This window comes from Camelus bactrianus, chromosome 25, assembly GCF_048773025.1.
Source record: "Camelus bactrianus isolate YW-2024 breed Bactrian camel chromosome 25, ASM4877302v1, whole genome shotgun sequence".
Lineage (NCBI taxonomy): Eukaryota > Metazoa > Chordata > Mammalia > Artiodactyla > Camelidae > Camelus > Camelus bactrianus.
The window spans coordinates 28,820,307-28,839,943 of NC_133563.1; the positions used below are offsets into that span (position 1 = coordinate 28,820,307).

Here is a 19,637-nt window from a genome sequence, read left to right on the forward strand (position 1 = left end):
TAAAATGAGTTATATATGGAAAATGCTTAAAACAGTAACTGGTAAACATAAGGGAAACATAATACCCGTATTTGAGAAGGTTATAATCTAATAAAGGAAACTGACATTAAAGATATTTTTAAAACTAAGTGACAAGTTATGTTAGAGGGAGGCCCTGGTTCTGGGAGACCACACAGGATGGACACTTCTCCTAGGCTGGAGAAAGTGGGGGCTCCAAGAGTCCAGAAAGGTATCTCATCTGACCCAAGGCCAGGGGAGGGCCTTCTGGAGGGGGAGGGCCTGCAGAGGAGAGGAGCATGGTACTTCCTGGGCACAAGGAGCTCCACGTGCTCCATTAGAAGCAGGGTGATGGGTAGGGAAAGGGGCAGGAGTCTAATGATACAGGAGAAACACATGTAGGTCAGATCCCATGGGGCCTGGTAGGTCACGTTAAGAGTTCAGACTTGGTCTTCAAGCCAAGACAGTCCAGTTGTTTGCAAATCATTTAAACCAACTGTTTTGTGATGGGAAACATGGGGAAGAGAACTGAATGCATTTAGTTTCTCTAACTTCATCCTCATGACAGCCCTACATAGGAAGCATTATGACAGCTGCGTGAACTGAGGATCAGCTTCCAGGACGGTACAAACCTAGTGACAGTCTTCTGTTATATATAATCCATTAATTTAAAAAAAGTACATGTAAAAGCTGAATGAACAGAACTGGGAAAACCCCAACTTCACACGATACAGAGGAGTTTTGCTCCGTGAAGCCAAAAGTTCACCAAAGTTTTTAATTTTGCAAACGTTGTTTTTTTTTAAATGATTGGTTTGAAATGCAAATAGTAGAACTCATGTCTTATGCAATTGCTTGCCTCAAAAATCAAATCTGTTTCAGCTTACTTCACATGACATTTGGTACGACGAAGATATTTATTCTAAAATGCGAAAGAATGGCTGGCTGGTGATGATTTTGCAAGACTGATGAGGGAATTCAGCACGAGACAGTGAGGGTGACTTTCACGGGATTTTACAGGATTTCCTGAAACATTTGTCAGGTGAGAGAATGAGACTATTTCTCTTCTTGGCGGGGGGAGCCCAAGGCAAGCTCATTCCTGACAGCTGCTCTCTGCTTCCATGAACTTCTCAGTCTGTGGCACCCTGGAAGGGTTTTTGGTGCCAATTTTCATAATTTCCATGCTTCTTAAAGATTTCTCCTTGTCTTTCAATAAGCCTGATTTTTCAATACAGCCCCGGATGATCTATCTCCAGAATTTCCTGTATGTTCTTTAATTTGCTCCTTGCTCTTCACAATTGAACGTCCAGATGCTCAGCTTCAGTCCACCAGGGTTTCCAATATAACCAAAGATCCCCTGCTTTCAGCACACCCAGTGGTTTCCATCTTTGTCTCAGTTGTTTAACTGCTAGTCCTCAGCATTTCCGTTTTTCCCTTTCCCACTCATCTTTACAAAACATTAGGGCAAATTGCAATAAAACATTGAAATAATTGCACAGACGTGGCTGCAAAGGCCAGTGATGCTGCAAAGTATGTCTAGATTCCAATTATGAGGTTGGTTTACCATGTCAATGTGAAAAGCAAATGGGTGGAGATCCAGAACTGCTTTAATGAATTGATTTAACCAACACACTGTCTTAGGGTGACTTCCCCAGAAGCAGATTCTGGCACTAGGATTTGTAAGAAAGTGAATTATTTTAGGAAGTGTTTTTATTAAAACCTCCAGGGGACTGGGGAAATGAGACAGGGAAAGTATGGAAGCAGTCAAGGGTATACACTCACCTTGGACACAATGAGAAAACAGGTTAGGAAGGTCCCGTGGAGGGGAACTTTGCCCACTCTTATAGGTGAGTCTTGCAGACAATGTAGATCACACTTCCCAGCTGTCCCGATCAGGGGATAAGGGAGCTGGCGTATTGATCCCACCACCCCACTCTGCGGCCATTGGCCTGGGCTCTCCAAATTCCCAGTCTTCAGTTCTCCGTGCTTCAGTGCAGGTAAATCCAACTGGCCTTCATCAGCCATGGGGGCAGCCCTCCAAAAAGAGCGAGGGCACTCTGGGCAGAGGCGTGCACAGAGATGGTAAAGGGATCCAAGGAAACACGGAGGAGACCTTTGCCAGGCATTCTCCTAGGCTGCAGTGGAGAAGAAGACAACATGGTCTCTACCTACTCTCACGGAACTTACAGTTGGGTAGGAGGAAAACTGGCAATAACAAATGAATTGCAGGTTGTTATACATGCAATGAAAGAAAAAAAAAAAAACGGGACAGATATGGAGACTAAAATAATCTACTGTATAAAGATGATCAGTAAAGGATTTTCTCTGGTGGTGACTTTTAAGCTCTGGCCAAAATGATGACAAGGAGTCAACCATTTGACAAGGCGGAGGGGGAGAATTTTCCATGGCTTACATATGCAAAGTCCCTGAGGTGGGAAAGACAATGGCATGTTCCATGAGCTGAGAGAAGACCAGAGAGGCTGGAGCCCAGAGCCTGAAGAGGGACAGTAGCCCAGTTTTCTGTTGCTGCCTAACAGACCACCCTAAAACTTAGTGGCTTAAAACGTATCTTGCCCCTATAGTCATTCTGGGGGCTGGATGGGAGCTGGATGGCCAAAGATGTCCTCACTGTGGCAGCTGCTTCTGGTTCTTAGATGGCCCATGTCTTTAACAGTCTAGTTTGGGCTCCTTGATGTGGAAGCAGTGTTTGATGGAGTGAAGGCAAAAGCTGCCATGCACCTTAAGGCCCTGCTCCAGAAGGTATGCAGTGTCACTTCCATCAAATTCTACTGGTCACAGACCAGCAGAGAGTCAAGAGATCAAGAAAATGACTTTACCTCTTGATGGGGGGCACTGCCCAGTATTTAAAAAATCTACCACAGGAAGAGGCTATGACTTGAGATGTGCCCAGGGTCATATTAAGCAGGTCATTGCGGACCATGGCAAGGGGTTTAGATTGTCGAGATTTGAGTGTCCAGTAATTAATATCCACCCTCATCCTTTATCAAGATCTAAGCCACTATAAAAATAAGTTAAAGGTATTAAGACGCCTACACCAAGTTGTTCCTTTATCTCTTAGAATGTGGTTTGTTTCTGGGAACACATGGAGTCTCTAACAGAGAACTACAGAATTAAGCAGAATTACCCAACTGGTCACTGACAAAGCTCTTCAATTATTAGATGCATGGTTTTGAGCAAATTGCTTAACTTCCATGTGTAACTGAGAATAAAATGAAACAATGCTTTCTAAGCATTTAGTTCAGTCCATGGCAGGAGATGAGTGTTCAGTAAAGTTTGTAATCATTATTAATAAAAACACATAGCTCTGGACAGTGATTTGCATAGAGTTCAAGGAGGGTGGCATATTCAGTCTTCTTCTTTTACCCCCTTTTTGAACAGATACTATTCCTCCTTTAACACAACCTTTTCCTTCCCTTTTTTTCCAACATTTTTGACATTTACTCACATAGATATCTCAAGCATAAGAGTGAAAGGGACTTTGGCAGAGAAGAAATGTGCAGATTTTGACAAGTAGACCCTTGGTTTATCATCTTAGTGAAGATGCGGGTGAATTTTTTTTTAACATTTTTTATTGATTTATAATCATTTTACAATGTTGTGTCAAATTCCAGTGTTCAGCACAATTTTTCAGTTATTCATGGACATATACACACTCATTGTCACATTTTTTTCTCTGTGAGTTATCATAACATTTTGTGTATATTTCCCTGTGCTATACAGTGTGGTCTATTCTACAATTTTGAAATCCCAGTCTATCCCTTCCCACCCTCCACCCCCCTGGTAACCACAAGTCTGTATTCTCTGTCTGTGAGTCTATTTCTGTCCTTTATTTACGCTTTGTTTTTGTTTGTTTGTTTGTTTTTGTTTTTGTTTTTTAGATTCCACATATGAGCGATCTCATATGGTATTTTTCTTTCTCTTTCTGGCTTACTTCACTTAGAATGACATTCTCCAGGAGCATCCATGTTGCTGCAAATGGCATTATGTTGTCGGTTTTTATGGCTGAGTAGTATTCCATTGTATAAATATACCACTTCTTCTTTATCCAGTCACCTGTTGATGGACATTTAGGCTGTTTCCATGTTTTGGCTATTGTAAATAGTGCTGCTATGAACATTGGGGTGCAGGTGTCATCCTGAAGTAGATTTCCTTCTGGATACAAGCCCAGGAGTGGGATTCCTGGGTCATATGGTAAGTCTATTCCTAGTCTTTTGAGGAATCTCCACACTGTTTTCCATAGTGGCTGCACCAAACTGCATTCCCACCAACAGTGTAGGAGGGTTCCCCTTTCTCCACAGCCTCTCCAGCATTTGTCATTTGTGGATTTTTGAATGACGGCCATTCTGACTGGTGTGAGGTGATACCTCATTGTAGTTTTGATTTGCATTTCTCTGATAATTAGTGATATTGAGCATTTTTTCATGTGCTTTTTGAGCATTTGTATGTCTTCCTTGGAGAATTGCTTGTTTAGGTCTTCTGCCCATTTTTGGATTGGGTTGTTTATTTTTTTCTCATTGAGTCGTATGAGCTGCTTATATATTCTGGAGATCAAGCCTTTGTCGGTTTCACTTGCAAAAATTTTCTCCCATTCCTTAGGTTTTCTTCTTGTTTTATTTCTGGTTTCCTTTGCTGTGCAGAAGCTTGTAAGTTTCATTAGGTCCCATTTGTTTATTCTTGCTTTTATTTCTTCTAGGAGAAAATTTTTTAAATGTATGTCAGATAATGTTTTACCTATGTTTTCCTCTAGGAGGTTTATTGTATCTTGTCTTATGTTTAAGTCTTTAATCCATTTTGAGTTGATTTTTGTATATGGTGTAAGGGAGTGTTCTAGCTTCATTGTTTTACATGCTGCTGTCCAGTTTTCCCAACACCATTTGCTGAAGAGACTGTCTTTATTCCAATGTATATTCTTGCCTCCTTTGTCAAAGATGAGTTGACCAAAAGTTTGTGGGTTCATTTCTGGGCTCTCTATTCTGTTCCATTGGTCTATATGTCTGTTTTGGTACCAATACCATGCTGTCTTGATGACTGTAGCTCTATAGTATTGTCTGAAGTCTGGGAGAGTTATTCCTCCAGCCTCTTTCTTTCTCTTCAGTAATGCTTTGGCAATTCTAGGTCTTTGATGGTTCCATATGAATTTTATTATGATTTTTTCTAGTTCTGTGAAATATGTCCTGGGTAATGGATAGGGATTGCATTAAATCTGTAGATTGCCTTGGGCAGTGTGACCATTTTAACAATATTGATTCTTCCAATCCAAGAGCATGGAATATCTTTCCATGTTTTAAAGTCTTCTTTAATTTCCTTCATCAATGGTTTATAGTTTTCTGTGTATAATTCTTTCACCTCCTTGGTTAGATTTATTCCCAGATATTTTATTACTTTGGGTGCTATTTTAAAGGGGATTGTTTCTTTACTTTCTTCTTCTGTTGATTTATCGTTAGTGTAAAGAAATGCAACTGATTTTTGAACGTTAATTTTGTAACCTGCTACCTTGCTGAATTCTTCAATCAGCTCTAGTAGCTTCTGTGTGTACCTTTTAGGGTTTTCTATATATAGTAACATGTCATCAGCATATAATGACACTTTTACCTCTTCTTTTCCAATTTGGATCCCTTTTATTTCTTTCTCTTGCCTGACTGCTGTGGCTAGGACTTCCAGGACTATGCTGAATAGGAGTGGTGATAGTGGGCATCCTTGTCTTGTCTAGTGGGAAGCTTTTGGGTTTTTCACCGTTGAGTACTATGCTGGCTGTAGGTTTGTCATATATAGCTTTTATTATGTTGAGATATGTTCCCCCTATACCCACTTTGGCGAGAGTTTTTATCATAAATGGGTGTTGAATTTTATCAAATGCTTTTTCTGCATCGATTGAGATGATCATGTGGTTTTTGTCCTTTCTCTTGTTGATGTGCTGTATTATACTGATTGATTTGCGTATGTTGAACCAGCCTTGTGTCCCTGGGATGAACCCCACTTGGTCATGATGTATAATCTTTTTTATGTGTTGTTGGATTCTATTTGCTAAAATTTTGGTGAGGATTTTGGCGTCTATGTTCATCAGTGATATTGGCCTATAATTCTCTTTTTTTGTAGTGTCTTTGCCTGGTTTTGGTATCAGGGTGATGGTGGCTTCATAGAATGAGTTTGGGAGTATTCCCTCCTTTTCAATCGTCTGGAAGAGTTTGAGAAGGACTGGTATGAGTTCTTCTTTGTATGTTTGGTAGAATTCCCCAGTGAAGCCGTCCGGTCCTGGACTTTTATTTGTAGGGAGGTTTTTAATTGCTATTTCTATTTCCTTTCTAGTGATCGGATTGTTGAAGTGTTCAGATTCTTCTTGATTCAGTTTTGGTGGACAGTATGTTTCCAGAAACTTGTCCATCTCCTCTAGGTTATCCAGTTTGGTTCCATATAGTTTTTCATAATGCGGGTGAATTTTAATACCGGTAATCAACAAATCTCATTCTTTTATTCAATTATGAAGACAAAAACTATGAGAAGTGATACTTGGCATCATCTGGTGTAACTCTTTCTAAGAAGACAATGAAATATTTCCTCTCAGGAGGACTCTGTTAAAACACACATATGTATATGATACAGGCTCAGATATGCACATCCAACCAATTGCTTCTGTCTTTAACACTGTAGAGTATTTCGGGCAATCCATAAATTCCATAGCTTATTGGATGTCATTGCTCATACAGAAAGGATCGTCATTATCTGAGACATATTTATGGACCTGGTTAATACTAAGTATTTAAAACGTAATTAGAGATTTAAATCTAGACAAGTGACTTCCACCAAGTACCCAGAGATATGCAATTTGCTGCCCCCCTTCCAGAGTGAGCTAGCCAGAGATGGAAAAAGTATTACATGGTTGAATGAAAAGGAAACAGAATAGCAGAAACAGCCTCCATCCCTACAGAGCAATGGCCTATAAAACAGCTAACGGGAAGAAGAAAATGAAGTCTCTCAATTAAAAAAGAGAGTGAGAGGGATAGCGCACAAAAGGAGGGAGATGAGAGACCAAGGCTGAGAGATGCTGCGTCCATGGACAGACTATAAGCACTCTTGGAAATCAGCCTTCCTTGCATGCTAAGCAACCTGCCCCTGCCATGTGACTGGTAACGAGCAAAGCCAGGAATCGATCTCAGAGCATCCAATCCAAGACAGGTGTGCTTCTTCCTCTGCCAGGGTGCCTGTGACATCAGTTCCTCCCCTCCAACCAAAGATCATGTTTTCCTGGGTGGAAAACCATGTATTATCCTTTCCTTGGTATTCTCTGTAGGGTCTTCCACCTCCTGCGCACATCTTTGGAACTCAATATTCGTTGATTCTTGGAAAGTTTTATTGGCTTGGGAGTAAATGGACACTGCTTTCCTTCTTACTCCTAGCTCCAAAGGCTTTTGGTGCCCTCATCTTAGTTTTAGAAAATCTCTCCTTAAAAAGGACGTTTACAGCAAGCGTGTGGCAGGTTCACGATTCACATCCAGGCAGGCTGATTGCAAAGCCCATGATTTTACCACTTTGGTCCTTGTTCGGTCATTAAGACTCTCTGAGCCCCAGGGTTTTTCATTTTTCACTTGGGGCTACTTTGTTTACCTCAGACAGCTGTTGTAAGGATGAAATTCGATTGTAATCTAGCCCCTTAGCAAAGTTCCAGGAACTCCGTGGGCACTGGTTAAATGGTAGCTACCGTTGTTGTTGTTGGCAATGTCTGTCACTGGCTTTCAACTTCTGCCGAAACCGTCTTGTTTGAAAATTTCACAAAACAATGAGTCTAACAGCTTTCATCCTAGACGCTCTCTCTTTGGGACATTTCTACTCTCATCTATCTTGTTCACACCCATCTAATCATGCCAAGTCACAATCCTGTCAGCCAAGCATCCACAATCTTTCCTCACCTCTTATTCTTGGTTACTTTCACACGTTGTCCTGCTGGCCAAACAATACTCAGAGTTAGTACAACTACAACACTTAGCATGCAAACTGTGATGTGCTTGAGACTGAAAGGACCATGCAGGGCAAACCAGATTATGTGACCTTCCTACCCAGGATCCTTTGCAGGACTTGAAACTCATCCATTTGCTCCTTTAGGTTTCTGTATTGATTCCTGTGGGAAGCCCATGTCCTGCCAACCCAAATGATGCCTTGCATGAAAGAGAGAAAGAAAGAAAGAAAGAAAGAAAGAAAGAAAGAAAGAAAGAAAGAAAGAAAGAAAGAAAGAAAGAAAGAAAGAAAGAAAGAAAGAAAGAAAGAAAGAAAGAAAGAAAGAAAGAAAGAAAGAAAGAAAGAAAGAAAGAAAAGAAAGAAAGAAAGAAAGAAAGAAAGAAAACAGAGAAAGAGAGAAAGAAAACAGAGAAAGAGAGAAAGAAAACAGAGAAAGAGAGAAAGAAAGAATGAGAAAATAAAAGAAAAGGAAAGAAAAACCAAACAAACAGAAAAACACAAAAGGGATTTTGAGCCATTTTCTTTGGGAAGTCTTACCGAACACAATGAGCCTAATATTTACTTAAGATAGTTGTCCTTTATAGCCAGGCCTGGACGCTATGCTGCAGCCTTACTGGTTGCTCAAATATGGAAACATGTTCATGCTGTTTGGTAAGTGGTTGCTGGCCTGAGCTTCCAACACGCCTACCACCATGATCCTCCAACCACTCCTCCAGGATTCTCAGACCTCCTACTCTCCATCAATTATCAATTATGTAGCTGATGTTCAGAGCCCAACTCTGCGTCTTATTTTTGGCTCATCTCTTTTGTGTCTCTCCCAATTATTTCCTGCTCGGATAAGTTGGGAGACAATGCAAAAAGTTTACGTACAGCCTTGGAGTTGGAGGACTCCATTATATGAGTTTGTTTTGAGGCAGAATTATCATTTGCCAGCCCTCCCTTACAAGTCTTTGCAGATCAGTTGGGGTCTTGAATATGTAAGCTCTCTAGTAATTACCATTTGCAATAATCTAAAAAAATCAGTTGTAATAATACTATTTTTACCTGGATCTAGTAGTCTGTTTTCAAGAGAGATTAAAAGCCTTTTCCTAGAAGACAGGCTAAGACATAAGGAGGGTCAGAAAGTCTGTCAATATTTTCTTTCAAACCACTCTATAATAAACTCTGTGGTTGATTAAGAATAAAATAATGTAAAATTCAATGAATTGAAAATATTAAATTAAATTAAATTACAAATACAAGATATGGTCCCTCTTACGTGGTTGAGAAGATAGATTTGGGCCCAGAAGACTAACAAGAAGCAAGGTAGTAAATAAGGAAGAACAAAGTGAAAGGAGGAGCGGACTGGGGGCCTCAGCTTCTTCATCTGTAATATGGGAGGTCAAACGTGAATCGGCGGGGAGAGGGGACGGAGGCCAAGTTGCCAGCTCAAGTGCGTGCAATGAACCTGACCCTCGAAGCTACCTGATGTCGGGAGATGGGGAGTCCAGGAAGGATGTAGGGTGGGAAGATGAGAAGCTGCAGTGTGTGTGTACTTTGTAAAAGAGGCACCCTGCTCTCAGCTCCATCTGAAGCTTACTTGGTGTAATTTACTTGGAAGATAGGCTACTTTTTGTAACAGATGCCAGAAATCTGTATGGTGATGTGAAAAAAAAATCTGTGGGTTTGGTAAATGGCTGGTAAATAAATGAAAACGTAAACAAAAACTCTGGGTAGTTAAAAATTAATGGCCGTTTTCCATCTTTGGACTAGACAATCCCTAACATCTTTTATTGCTCTGGCATTCTAAGATGCTATGAGATGTGCCTTGGTGTAAGAATGTTGCCTGAAATGAGATCTATAGGTCATGGGGTAACAATGAGCAGTAATAATTAAAACAGTGACATTACCATCTTATACACACTGACAAAGAACCACTTGTCTGAACCAGGTCTTCCATTATTTATTGTCCAGAGCCCTGGAAATACAGGCAGCTCTAGAAAGGTCCTTGGGGATAACTGATTCCAAATTCCTCACTTGTCACAAACAAAACCCGAAGCCCAAAGGAAAGGAAGTTACTGCCTCAGCTTTCTGTTATGACTGAAAAGGCTAGTTTTAGACTACAGAATTTCTGGAATTTGGCCAAGAGTTCTTTCCTGATTCTCAAACCAATTTCCAAAGCATGCAGCGAGATTTCTCCATAAGGAAATGTGAAGAAAATTTTAAAAAGAAGCTAAACTAGTAAATTTTCAAAAGGCTGAGGCCATCGGTCTGTCTCAGTGTATTTTAATAATGCATTGATTAATGCATGGCAATTTTTCTCTGCTGCTGAAATCTGTCTTTTTTTTTTTTTTAAGTGAATCGATAAGCGTTCTATTCTGACTTTCCACCTTCCTTTGTCCTTCCTTTGTACCCTAAACCCCTTAGCCCCCCCTTTTTCTCTTTATCTAGGTATTTTCTCAGATCCCCTGCCCAATTTCATTTCTCCAAGGAGGTGTAGTAGAAAGGAGACAGACCTGGAGCCAGAAAGTGTTGGATTTAAACACCTCACTGGCCTCTTACTGGGCATGTCAAGTTGGACAAATCACTCATCGTTGACATGCTAGCTTTTCTAGAAGTACCACTCTTCCCTTAGTAATAGCGTTCTCTTTTTTTTTTTTTTTTTTTTTTTTTTTTGCTTGCGGGTCGATATGTACTCCCAGACCCATTCTCCATGAACTAGTTTTGAATCTTTGCCTAGTTTCAGTGTTCGTATCATGTGATTACCTGGGCTGTTCTCCTCCAAGGTCTAGGGGAGGCAGCTAGAGTGGAGGTCGTTCTGCAGTTCACAACTCACAAGCTGTGCACAACAGAAGATTGTTTTTATCCTCACTGGTTCACGCATTCATGAAGCACCTTCTACTGCGGCAGGCAGGGGAGATAAAGCGTAAACAAGAGAGCAGGAAGACAGACGGCAAGCAAATAAACTAAGGAACTGTCAGGTTGCATGAGTGTTATGCAGATAGGATGGGGTGCGTGTCCCCCTGATGTGCCCCCACTGGGTCTTGTACGTTTTCCCCAATTTTCCCTCGTGCCTGTAATGGTTTGTACACTTATTCCGTTCCCTCCATTAGAATTTGAGTTTTTGAAGAGAAGAGACCTTGTCATTTTACTTCTGAATTTCCAGTTCCTACATGATGTCAGCTCAATAAAAGCTCGTTCACGTTTTGAATATTAACTTCATCCTTGGCTTCATCTTAGTTTTTCTCTACTCTTAATTCCTTTCTTCCTGATTTCTTAGCATATGTATGTTTCTTAAATGCACGTGTTTTTGTAAACTGTAAATCTTTCTGGGATGCGATGAGTTTGTATAAGTAAATAGCACACAAATAAATAAACACAAACATAAAATGCCTAAGGAGGGTTGAATGGGTAAGTGAGTAAATGAATAAGTATGTAATCCAAGGTTAAACCAAGTGTTTCAACTTCCGTTCCGCTAACACTAATTTAGGACTTACAATGTGAGACGGTGAAATAGTTAAGAGTGAAGGCAGCCTTGAGTTTGAATACAAACTTTCCAAATTCTAATAGTTTCGTGACCTCAGGAAAGCAGCTTACCTTTGCTGACTGTCAGTGTTCTCATCTGAAAAATGAGGTGAATGACACCTGCTTCATCAGGCCCCTGAAAGGATCAGACAGTATTACGTGTCTATAAAGAGCTCTGTGTACAGTTGTGAAGGCTCACCTCTTCGAGTGCTAGTTGGCACCAGTGCTTTCTACGTATCAAAGGCACAGAGTGGTTGATCAATCTACCAGCATGTTATAATCAATCTAATTAATGTTCTTAATCATTACTCTAAACGTTTAGGACCACAAAGTAGGCACTCAATAAAAGGCAGCCACGGTAAGTATTGTTTATTGCCCTTTACTGCATTATCTTTTTGGCAATATTTAGCAGCCCACATTAAAACATTTTATGAGACACCAAAAAGCATAGACCAACCTTACTGTTATAAGGCATTATGACCTCAAACTAGGATGAACACATGTCCTTGTTTGCCAGGGACTGTCCCTATTTGGCCTCACTGTCCTCTTGTAAGACCCCCTCATTCCCTCCTTTACAAAAATGTCCCGATTTATGTAGTCACCCTGTAAAACTGATTCACATCCAAAGTCAAGGGTATACATATAAGGAGGCAAAAGGAGGAAAGAGAAAGAGAGAGAAATGAAAAGCAGTATCATTCGGTAAACACGTCTTTTCCTCATGTGCACATCCTGGAAAGAGGCTCTGATTTATGTGTCCTGATTTGTGGCATTTGGAGGCATGTAAGATTTGTCACCTTGGATTTTGAGGGTCTAATTATTTACACTCTGCAACTGTGTCTTTACCTCCGAGAAATGATGGAGGGATGGTATGTGAAGTATCCTGTTAATGGCAGGGCTACAAAAATCAATGGCAGGATTGGGGACGGGAGCCATTTCATCTCATTTCTGCAGCTAGACCTGCCAGCACATTTGTCTTTCTCGAGAGTATGCACACAGCTCTGTTAGGTGCTGGGCGTGCCATAATTCTACTATAATTGCAATAGCATTATAAATTATCATCATAACACCATAGTGTAAGTGCACCAGAGCTTTGGTTCATGGCTCTGTGTGTTCTCTGTGTGCGACCATTTGTTTTTGGAGATGGTACAAGCTGCTGTGAGCATAAATATGCCCACAGCCGCATGCCACACGATTAGTGTGCTGTCTGCTTCTCTGATCAGCTTTGTAAGACCCTCGAATAAAACGAGAGAATGGAGTTCTGTGCTCTACACTGCTAAGTTACTACTACCTGGCCGTGTGACCTCATGAAAGTCACATTCCTTCCGTCCCTTTCGTGGTGTGTCAAGTCAGTGCATTGAATTAAATCGCAGATTTCCAAATTTCAGCCGTTTTTTTACCTCCTCATTCTTGGGACTCTTTTTACATATTACATGTACTGTTTTTTTTTTTTTAAAGTTTATGCACAATGCAAAATCGTTGTAATCACAGCATTATGCAAACAGCCTGCATGTTGGTATAGAGATGAAAAGTGCTTTTCTCTGGTTCTGAGAGTTCGTGCCATAGCTGGAGACAGAAAACACAAATTTCTTCTTTTTAAAAAAAAAAATGAAGCGTAGTTGATTTACAATGTTCTGTTAGTTTCAGGTGTACAGCAAAGTGATTCAGTTATATGTAAACATATATATATTCATATGCGTGTAATTTTTTCAGATTCCTTTCCATGATAGGTTATTACAAGATATTGAATGTAGTTCCCTGTGCTAAATTCTAGGACCTGTTGTTTATCTATTTTATATACAGTAGTTTGTATCTGCAAATGCCAAACTCCTAAATAATCTCTCCCCCATCCCCTCTGGTAATCATCAGTTTATTTTCGATGTCTGTGAGTCTAGACCTGTTTTGTAAATAAGTTCATTGGTTTCATTTTTTTTAGATTCCACGTATAAGTGATATCAGATGATATTCATCTTTCTCTGTCTGACTTACTTCACTTAGCGTGAGCATCTCTAGGTCCATCTATGTTGCTGCAAAGGCCATTATGTCACAAATGTCTTTTTATTAGATGCAGTTGAAGTCTTTTCTTCGTGTTTTCAAAACTTTTGTTCTAGCTCATTGTCACTTTTGTAAAAAGACTTGGTACCATGCCCTGGCAGACCTACAGCTGGTGTCAAAAAAATGCCTCTGAAATCTTCTCTTCCTTCTGTCCACCGCCTCTCACACATACCTTCACGCCTTAGAAGCTCCTGGGGCGACCCCAGCACCACCACACCTCCCCAGTCTCTTTTATCTTCTATTGTTAGCTCCCGAGAGTGAAGGCATTCTTGGGCTTCAACTTCCACACCTCGATTTCAAAATTGAGTTTGAAGGAAAGTGGTCTCATGTGTCTGTCCTTCAGGCTGGTCCCCACGGTGCCACCTCTTCCCAGTCCTCTGCTCTTCTTTTTTTGTACTAGAGAGGCGATTCCAGAGATCCGCAGTTAGGCAGGTAACAAATCAGAGAATGAAAACCCCTTCTTAAAACTACCCCTTCCTGTAGCTTGTACAATGATTTCAAGATCTGCCCGCCTTGTATCCCAGACTCCTCTTTACATTGACAAGGCAGGGGTGAGGAGGGAGTAGAGGTGACTGTATTTGGAGGGGCCGATTCTCTAACTCCTGTTTTGGTTTTTTTTTTTTTTTTTTTTTTTTACTAGAAGTTCTTTTTTTTTTTTCCCCCTGGAAGGAAGGTAATTTATTTTATTTATTTATTTTTAGAGGAGGCACTGGGGATCGAACCCAGGACCTCATGCATGTTAAGCATGCGCCCTACCGCTTGAGCCACACCCTCCCCCCGTTCGTGATTATCTGAATGAAAGGAGTGTTTAGCTCTTTTGGCATTCGCTCTAAGTAGTAGCTAACTTAGCACAGCACCCAGAGTGGTGGTTTAAACTAAAATAGAAGTCAGGTCTTAGCATCACTTCTCTGTTCAAAACTCTTCAACATTTTCTCCTCTTTCTCAGAGAAAAAGATAAAGTCCTTAAAATGATACTCCAAGCCACGTACACGCGTGCCCTCTTTCCCTCTCGGTCTGCGCTTCCTCCTGCTCACCTGTGTCTTCCTGCAAGTGGCTATTCCGGCTTCCAGTTTCTAAAAAGCCAAGACATTTCTGCCTCAGGGCTTCTAACGCTCCCCCTTCTTTCTGCCTAGGACATTTGCAAGCCTCCTTCCCTCATTCCTAGGACCCTGCCCGGTGTCCCCTTAGCTATGACGTCTTCCCTGACTCCTTGTCTAAGGCAGAAGCGCCTCTTTCCCTGCGCATGCTCTATCTCCCTTCCTGTGTTTTCTTTTTCTCCATCTGTTACCTTCTGATATAATATATGCTTCTGTTTGTCTGTTGTCCATTTCCCCTCTTTAGAATGAAAGTTCACGAGGGCGGAAACTTCTGTCTGCTTTCCTTATTGCTGAGCACTCAGTACTAGACCAGCGCCTGACGTGCAATGACACTCAGTGCTGAACACTGCTGACTGCGTTAATGGCTGAGGTAAGCCTGTTCCTTTTCCTTCCTGTCCTCCCGCTATATTTCTATCTTGTTCTTTTTTTCTGCTTTAAAAAATTTACACATAATAATTCATATTATCCAGAAATTGAATAATATACTGTAAAGTCTCCCCTTGGAGAAGGGGAGGGTATAGCTCAGTGGTAGAGCCCATGCTTCGCATGCACGAAGTCCTAGGTTCAATCCTCAGTACCTCCATCCAAAATTAAATAAACAAACTTAATTACCCCCCACCAAATAACAAAAAAGGCATAATATTTAAAAGTCTCCCCTCAAATCTCAGGACTCTTATCAAAATTTCTGTATCCTTCCTTCCTTCCTATCTTTATCACGTTCTTTCTTTCCTTCACTTCTTTTCTGCTTCCCTTTCTTTTATCCCACATCACTCTTGGCAATGCCTGCTCCTCTTTAACCTCTTCCCGGGGTCTTGTCCAGTCTCTCCTGCCTTCTACATTTCTGCTTGAGGCCTCCTTCAATAACAGCAATGACCTTATTAATCTGTTTAGACTGAGGGCATGTTTGTTCAGAGTCTTCTGATGAGAAATCTTTATCTCATGGTACATTTTGCTCCTCTTGTCCTTATTTTTCAACAGTGTCTTGAATGACGCCTTGTTCCTGTTTTATTATCCATGTCTTAATGAAATGGGCTCTTCTCAGACCACCTGTTCTCAGGGGATTCCAGCAGGTGTGAGAAGAGCCTCAGAAGGCTCTTCCCACCCTAGAGGCTCCCTCCTTGTCCTTGGTTACCCTGATCCTTCAAACACTGATGATCTGGATGATCCTTTGTCAGTGGAGCTTTCCCTGCCTCCTCGCCAAACGCTCTCACATGGCCCTCTTACATGGTGCAAAGAGGGGTGATGGCGTCTGCACGTTAGACCACAAACCTCACATTTAGGAAGTGCACCTTTGCTGACGCGTCCTGGGATTTCAGTGTCGGACCCTCCTGCCACTCACTGTGCTTCTTCTCATCTGCCACTCCCACGGATCTTCCACCAACCTCAGGTTTTGGCAGCTTTTTCCGAATATTTTGGACTTTATGGATCTTATGTGTCATAATGCCACATTTGCACTTTATTGAAAATTCAGAGTTTAAAGCATGTTAAAAATTCTTTATACTTCAAAAATATGATTGAGAAGTGAAAAAAAATGCTGACTATCCCATTCTGTTCATACGGGAAATTCTTGTCCATTGTTGTGGACTCTGTTGATGCTCATTAGAATTCTCTAGAGAGCAGGTTGAGTAAATTTCCTAATTTTTTATGCTTTGAGTTTTCTAAATTAAAGTATTTGGGGCTTCTGTTCTAGGAGTGAGGATTGATGTTTGCTGAGTCTGTCTCTTCATTCAGCCTCATATAAAAGAGTTGCCCAGGGATAGAGGTGTGTAGACCATGAAAGTAAAATTTATATCCAAAAGGAACTCATTTCCCTGTTGGGAGAAGGACTGCGGTTCAGGAATGCTCTTGCTTTATAGAAGGTAATGTTTATTTATGGTCACATAATATAACACCAGAGCTAGAAAGAACCACAGATGCATCTTGCCTAATGCATCACTTGAAAGACAAAGAAACTAAGTTTAGAGTCTGGAACCAGCTTACTCTGTGGCTTCAGGACCAGAGTGTTGATGCAGAAGGTTATTTGTAAAAGTAAGTTGGATGGGAAAGTGATATTCTGGGGCACTATCCAGAGTGGGCAGGATCACTGTTATAAGATCCCCTAAACAGCCATGATCCTCTTTCTTTGTCTTACCTCCGTTAAAGACTAAAGCAGCGATCTAAGTGAGGCAACGCATCTCCATAGGAGCGGCCCCACAAGTTACTCTGTCTCTACTGTTCTCAAATATATGCTCTAGATGTTAATCTCTGAAGTCCTTTTTTATATGGGGCCACCCAGAGAAACGTGGACTTGTGCCTGGACTTGAAGGGTAGATAAAACCCCCTAGGCTGTTGTGTACTGTGTGATCCAGACCATGTCACCAGCCTGAGTAGCCAAAGAACTTATAATTGGAGTCTCGGGTGAAAGTCCACCTAATAGAGCTCTGGGCTTTTTATTTTCTGTTTTCTCTTGTGCGTTTCTCTCTCTCAAGGACCCTAAGAAGGGGTGGCTGAGCCCTGGCAGGAGTGGGTATTCATGGATCCCATAAAGGCCCTCTGTAGCATCCCCAAATGCACGGTAACCCCAAACAGACACTGTCAGTACATTTCAGCTCACTGTCCTGTTCTCTTACCTGCTTCCCAAAGCTAACTGAGAAGTAGCTGGCTCATTACCTGTGTACACGTATAGTTTAGCAGGGGACGAGGAGAAATTATCTTCAAGTTTCATTGCAACCATGTAATTACTTAAACGGAATCATATGTTTATCATTTCCCAGTGTTTTTTAAGTGTTGGTTCAATCTGTGCTGCAGATGCTCTTTAAGATGTGTCATGAACTGGCCAGGATGACTTTGGGAATGCGTAGATTATGACTACATGAACAGTGCCAGCAAGAGGCAACAGCCGGAGTGTGCAGAATAGCAGGCCTGAGTTCACAATGGATCCTCTCTTTGGGAAGCAAATTGGCACCTGCTCCTCTTTGAACATCACTGGAGTAGATCACCTTTCCCTTCCAATGTACATTGGTGAGACGGGTTTTCTGCTTTAAGAAAAAAGAAAAGTTTGCTCCCACCTTTTGAAGATAGGAATGGAAAGACTGTTCTAGGCAGGGGGAGGTACAGACAGAAGAGTGCCAGTAACTGGAATGAATTTTTCATGATTATCACATGGTTCTGTGTGGCTGGAAGTTCAGCACAGGGTCAGGAAATAAAGGAAGAGAGAAGAAGGATGGGGGAAGATAGTAGAAGAGAAAGCAAGGGCTTGGTTTTGAAAGCCTGATCTGCCACTTTAGGGACTCTGGACACTCTTCTACAGACAATGGAGAAGGATTATTTTATGCATAGAAAGTTGCGATTAAGTTCATATTTTAGAAAACTTCACTCTGGCTGCAATTTTGAGAATGGTTTTAAAGGCAGCAAGATTGGCCATAGGGTTAATTTGGAAGCTACTGTGGTGGATGAAGTGGATGATGATACCAGGGGCAGCATGGCAGACCCTGATCAGTCATTGTCATGCGTTATGTGATGTAGTGCTCATCGCAGCTTTGAGGCAGAGAAGATAATTTCCCTTGATTTGTGGATGAGGACGTACAGGTCACACAGAGAGTAAGAGACAGACTGGGATTCCAGGTCTAACTCTAGGGGTTGGATGTATTCTGGAACTGAACACCTGAAATCAGCCATTCCCTGTAGGTCGTGGATTGCTAGATCAGAAAAGCATCTATTCACTGGATTATTTTATTTCATTGATTGACTCTTTCCAACTTTATTAGCTTGAAGTATATCATTTTCTTTTAACAAGGATACTGTAGAGATATGGGAGATCATTTACTTGACACTAAGATTTTTCTCATCCATCCCTGGGAGGTTCCCTGCAGAGCTATAAAGGAGAAGGTGAAAACTTAATCCAGAATTTATAAAGGATTTTCAACCGAAGCAGTTCTTCCTATGTTTGTGGAGGCTAGTGGAGCGTATTGGCCCAGAAGTGCCCCATAATCCTTGAAGGCATGTGTAAGTCAGGCAAATTACATTTCATGATGGGGCTGATATTCACAAATAAATGAAATTTGGTCTGTTTCTTCATTTTCATGAAAAAAAAAAAAAAAGAGTGCCCTGTGCTAGATGTATTAGCTAAAAATAAGGTTCCTACATGTTAGGTTCAAAAGAGTCACGTTTTATACTATAAAATTGGAATACCATTTAGACATCCAGTTTTCATAGAAAATGGATTTTTTTAACCTTTCGATAGCTCTGTTTTTTTTCCTTAAGATGAACATAAGGAATGGAATTAATTTCCCAAAACATCTTAAAATAAACTTAGTAGTTTTTTCCCCTCCTTCCCTTCTTCCCCGCTTCCTCTGTCTCTCCTTCCTTACTCCCTCCCTCCCTCTCTCTCTTTTTAATTAAGCATTAACTAAAAGCAGGGAATTCCATTTGAAGGAAAAATGAGCTCTTCTCTCTTCCTCCTTATGCTGTAAAATCTGCACATCGTTGACAGAATGTTGACTTAGAATTATGCTAATTGACAGTGAAAGACTTCATATAATCCTGTTTATATGACCTCCAATAATGTTGAAAGATCAAATAAAAAACCCACCCTGGCAATTTTCAGAAGCCGTCATAGACTATAACAGAAATGATTTAGATGAATGAACTTCCAGTTTCCACAAAATGTGAATTTACATTTTACACAAAACCCACTTCATCATTCACCAGGCCTGCTCCAAAAGGATGACTTCCATGGGGACCAAGTCAGCTTTTCTTAATAAGCACGTACAAAAAATCCTTATTCATTATTCTCAATAAACTGCAAATACTGGTAACTTCTCCAGAAGAATTATCACCAGGTTTTTGTGTCCTTATTCAGGAGGGACACTGGTTTTCAATGTCTGAGCCAGGATCCATTAATTACATACTTATCAGTTCTTGATTTTATCAAGGGTCATCATAACCTTTTCACATGTAGATATTGAAAGAAAAGGTAAGATCTCTAAAGGACGGCCTAAAAATGAGTATATTCTTTCATACTTTTCTAAAGGCACACCT

The 19,637-nt window shown here is 40.9% G+C and overlaps 1 long non-coding RNA gene across 2 annotated transcripts in view; it reads left to right on the forward strand.

Moving 5' to 3' along the window:
• The window catches only part of LOC123613561 (uncharacterized), a 52,928-nt gene extending 37,452 nt beyond the window's left edge, over positions 1-15,476 (forward strand). For both annotated transcript variants that reach the window (XR_012502194.1, XR_006720928.2), the window contains 2 exons: positions 877-1,036; positions 14,863-15,476. This is a non-coding gene — a long non-coding RNA (uncharacterized LOC123613561). The remainder of the gene's footprint in view (positions 1-876; positions 1,037-14,862) is intronic.
• Positions 15,477-19,637: the final 4,161 nt, after the last annotated feature.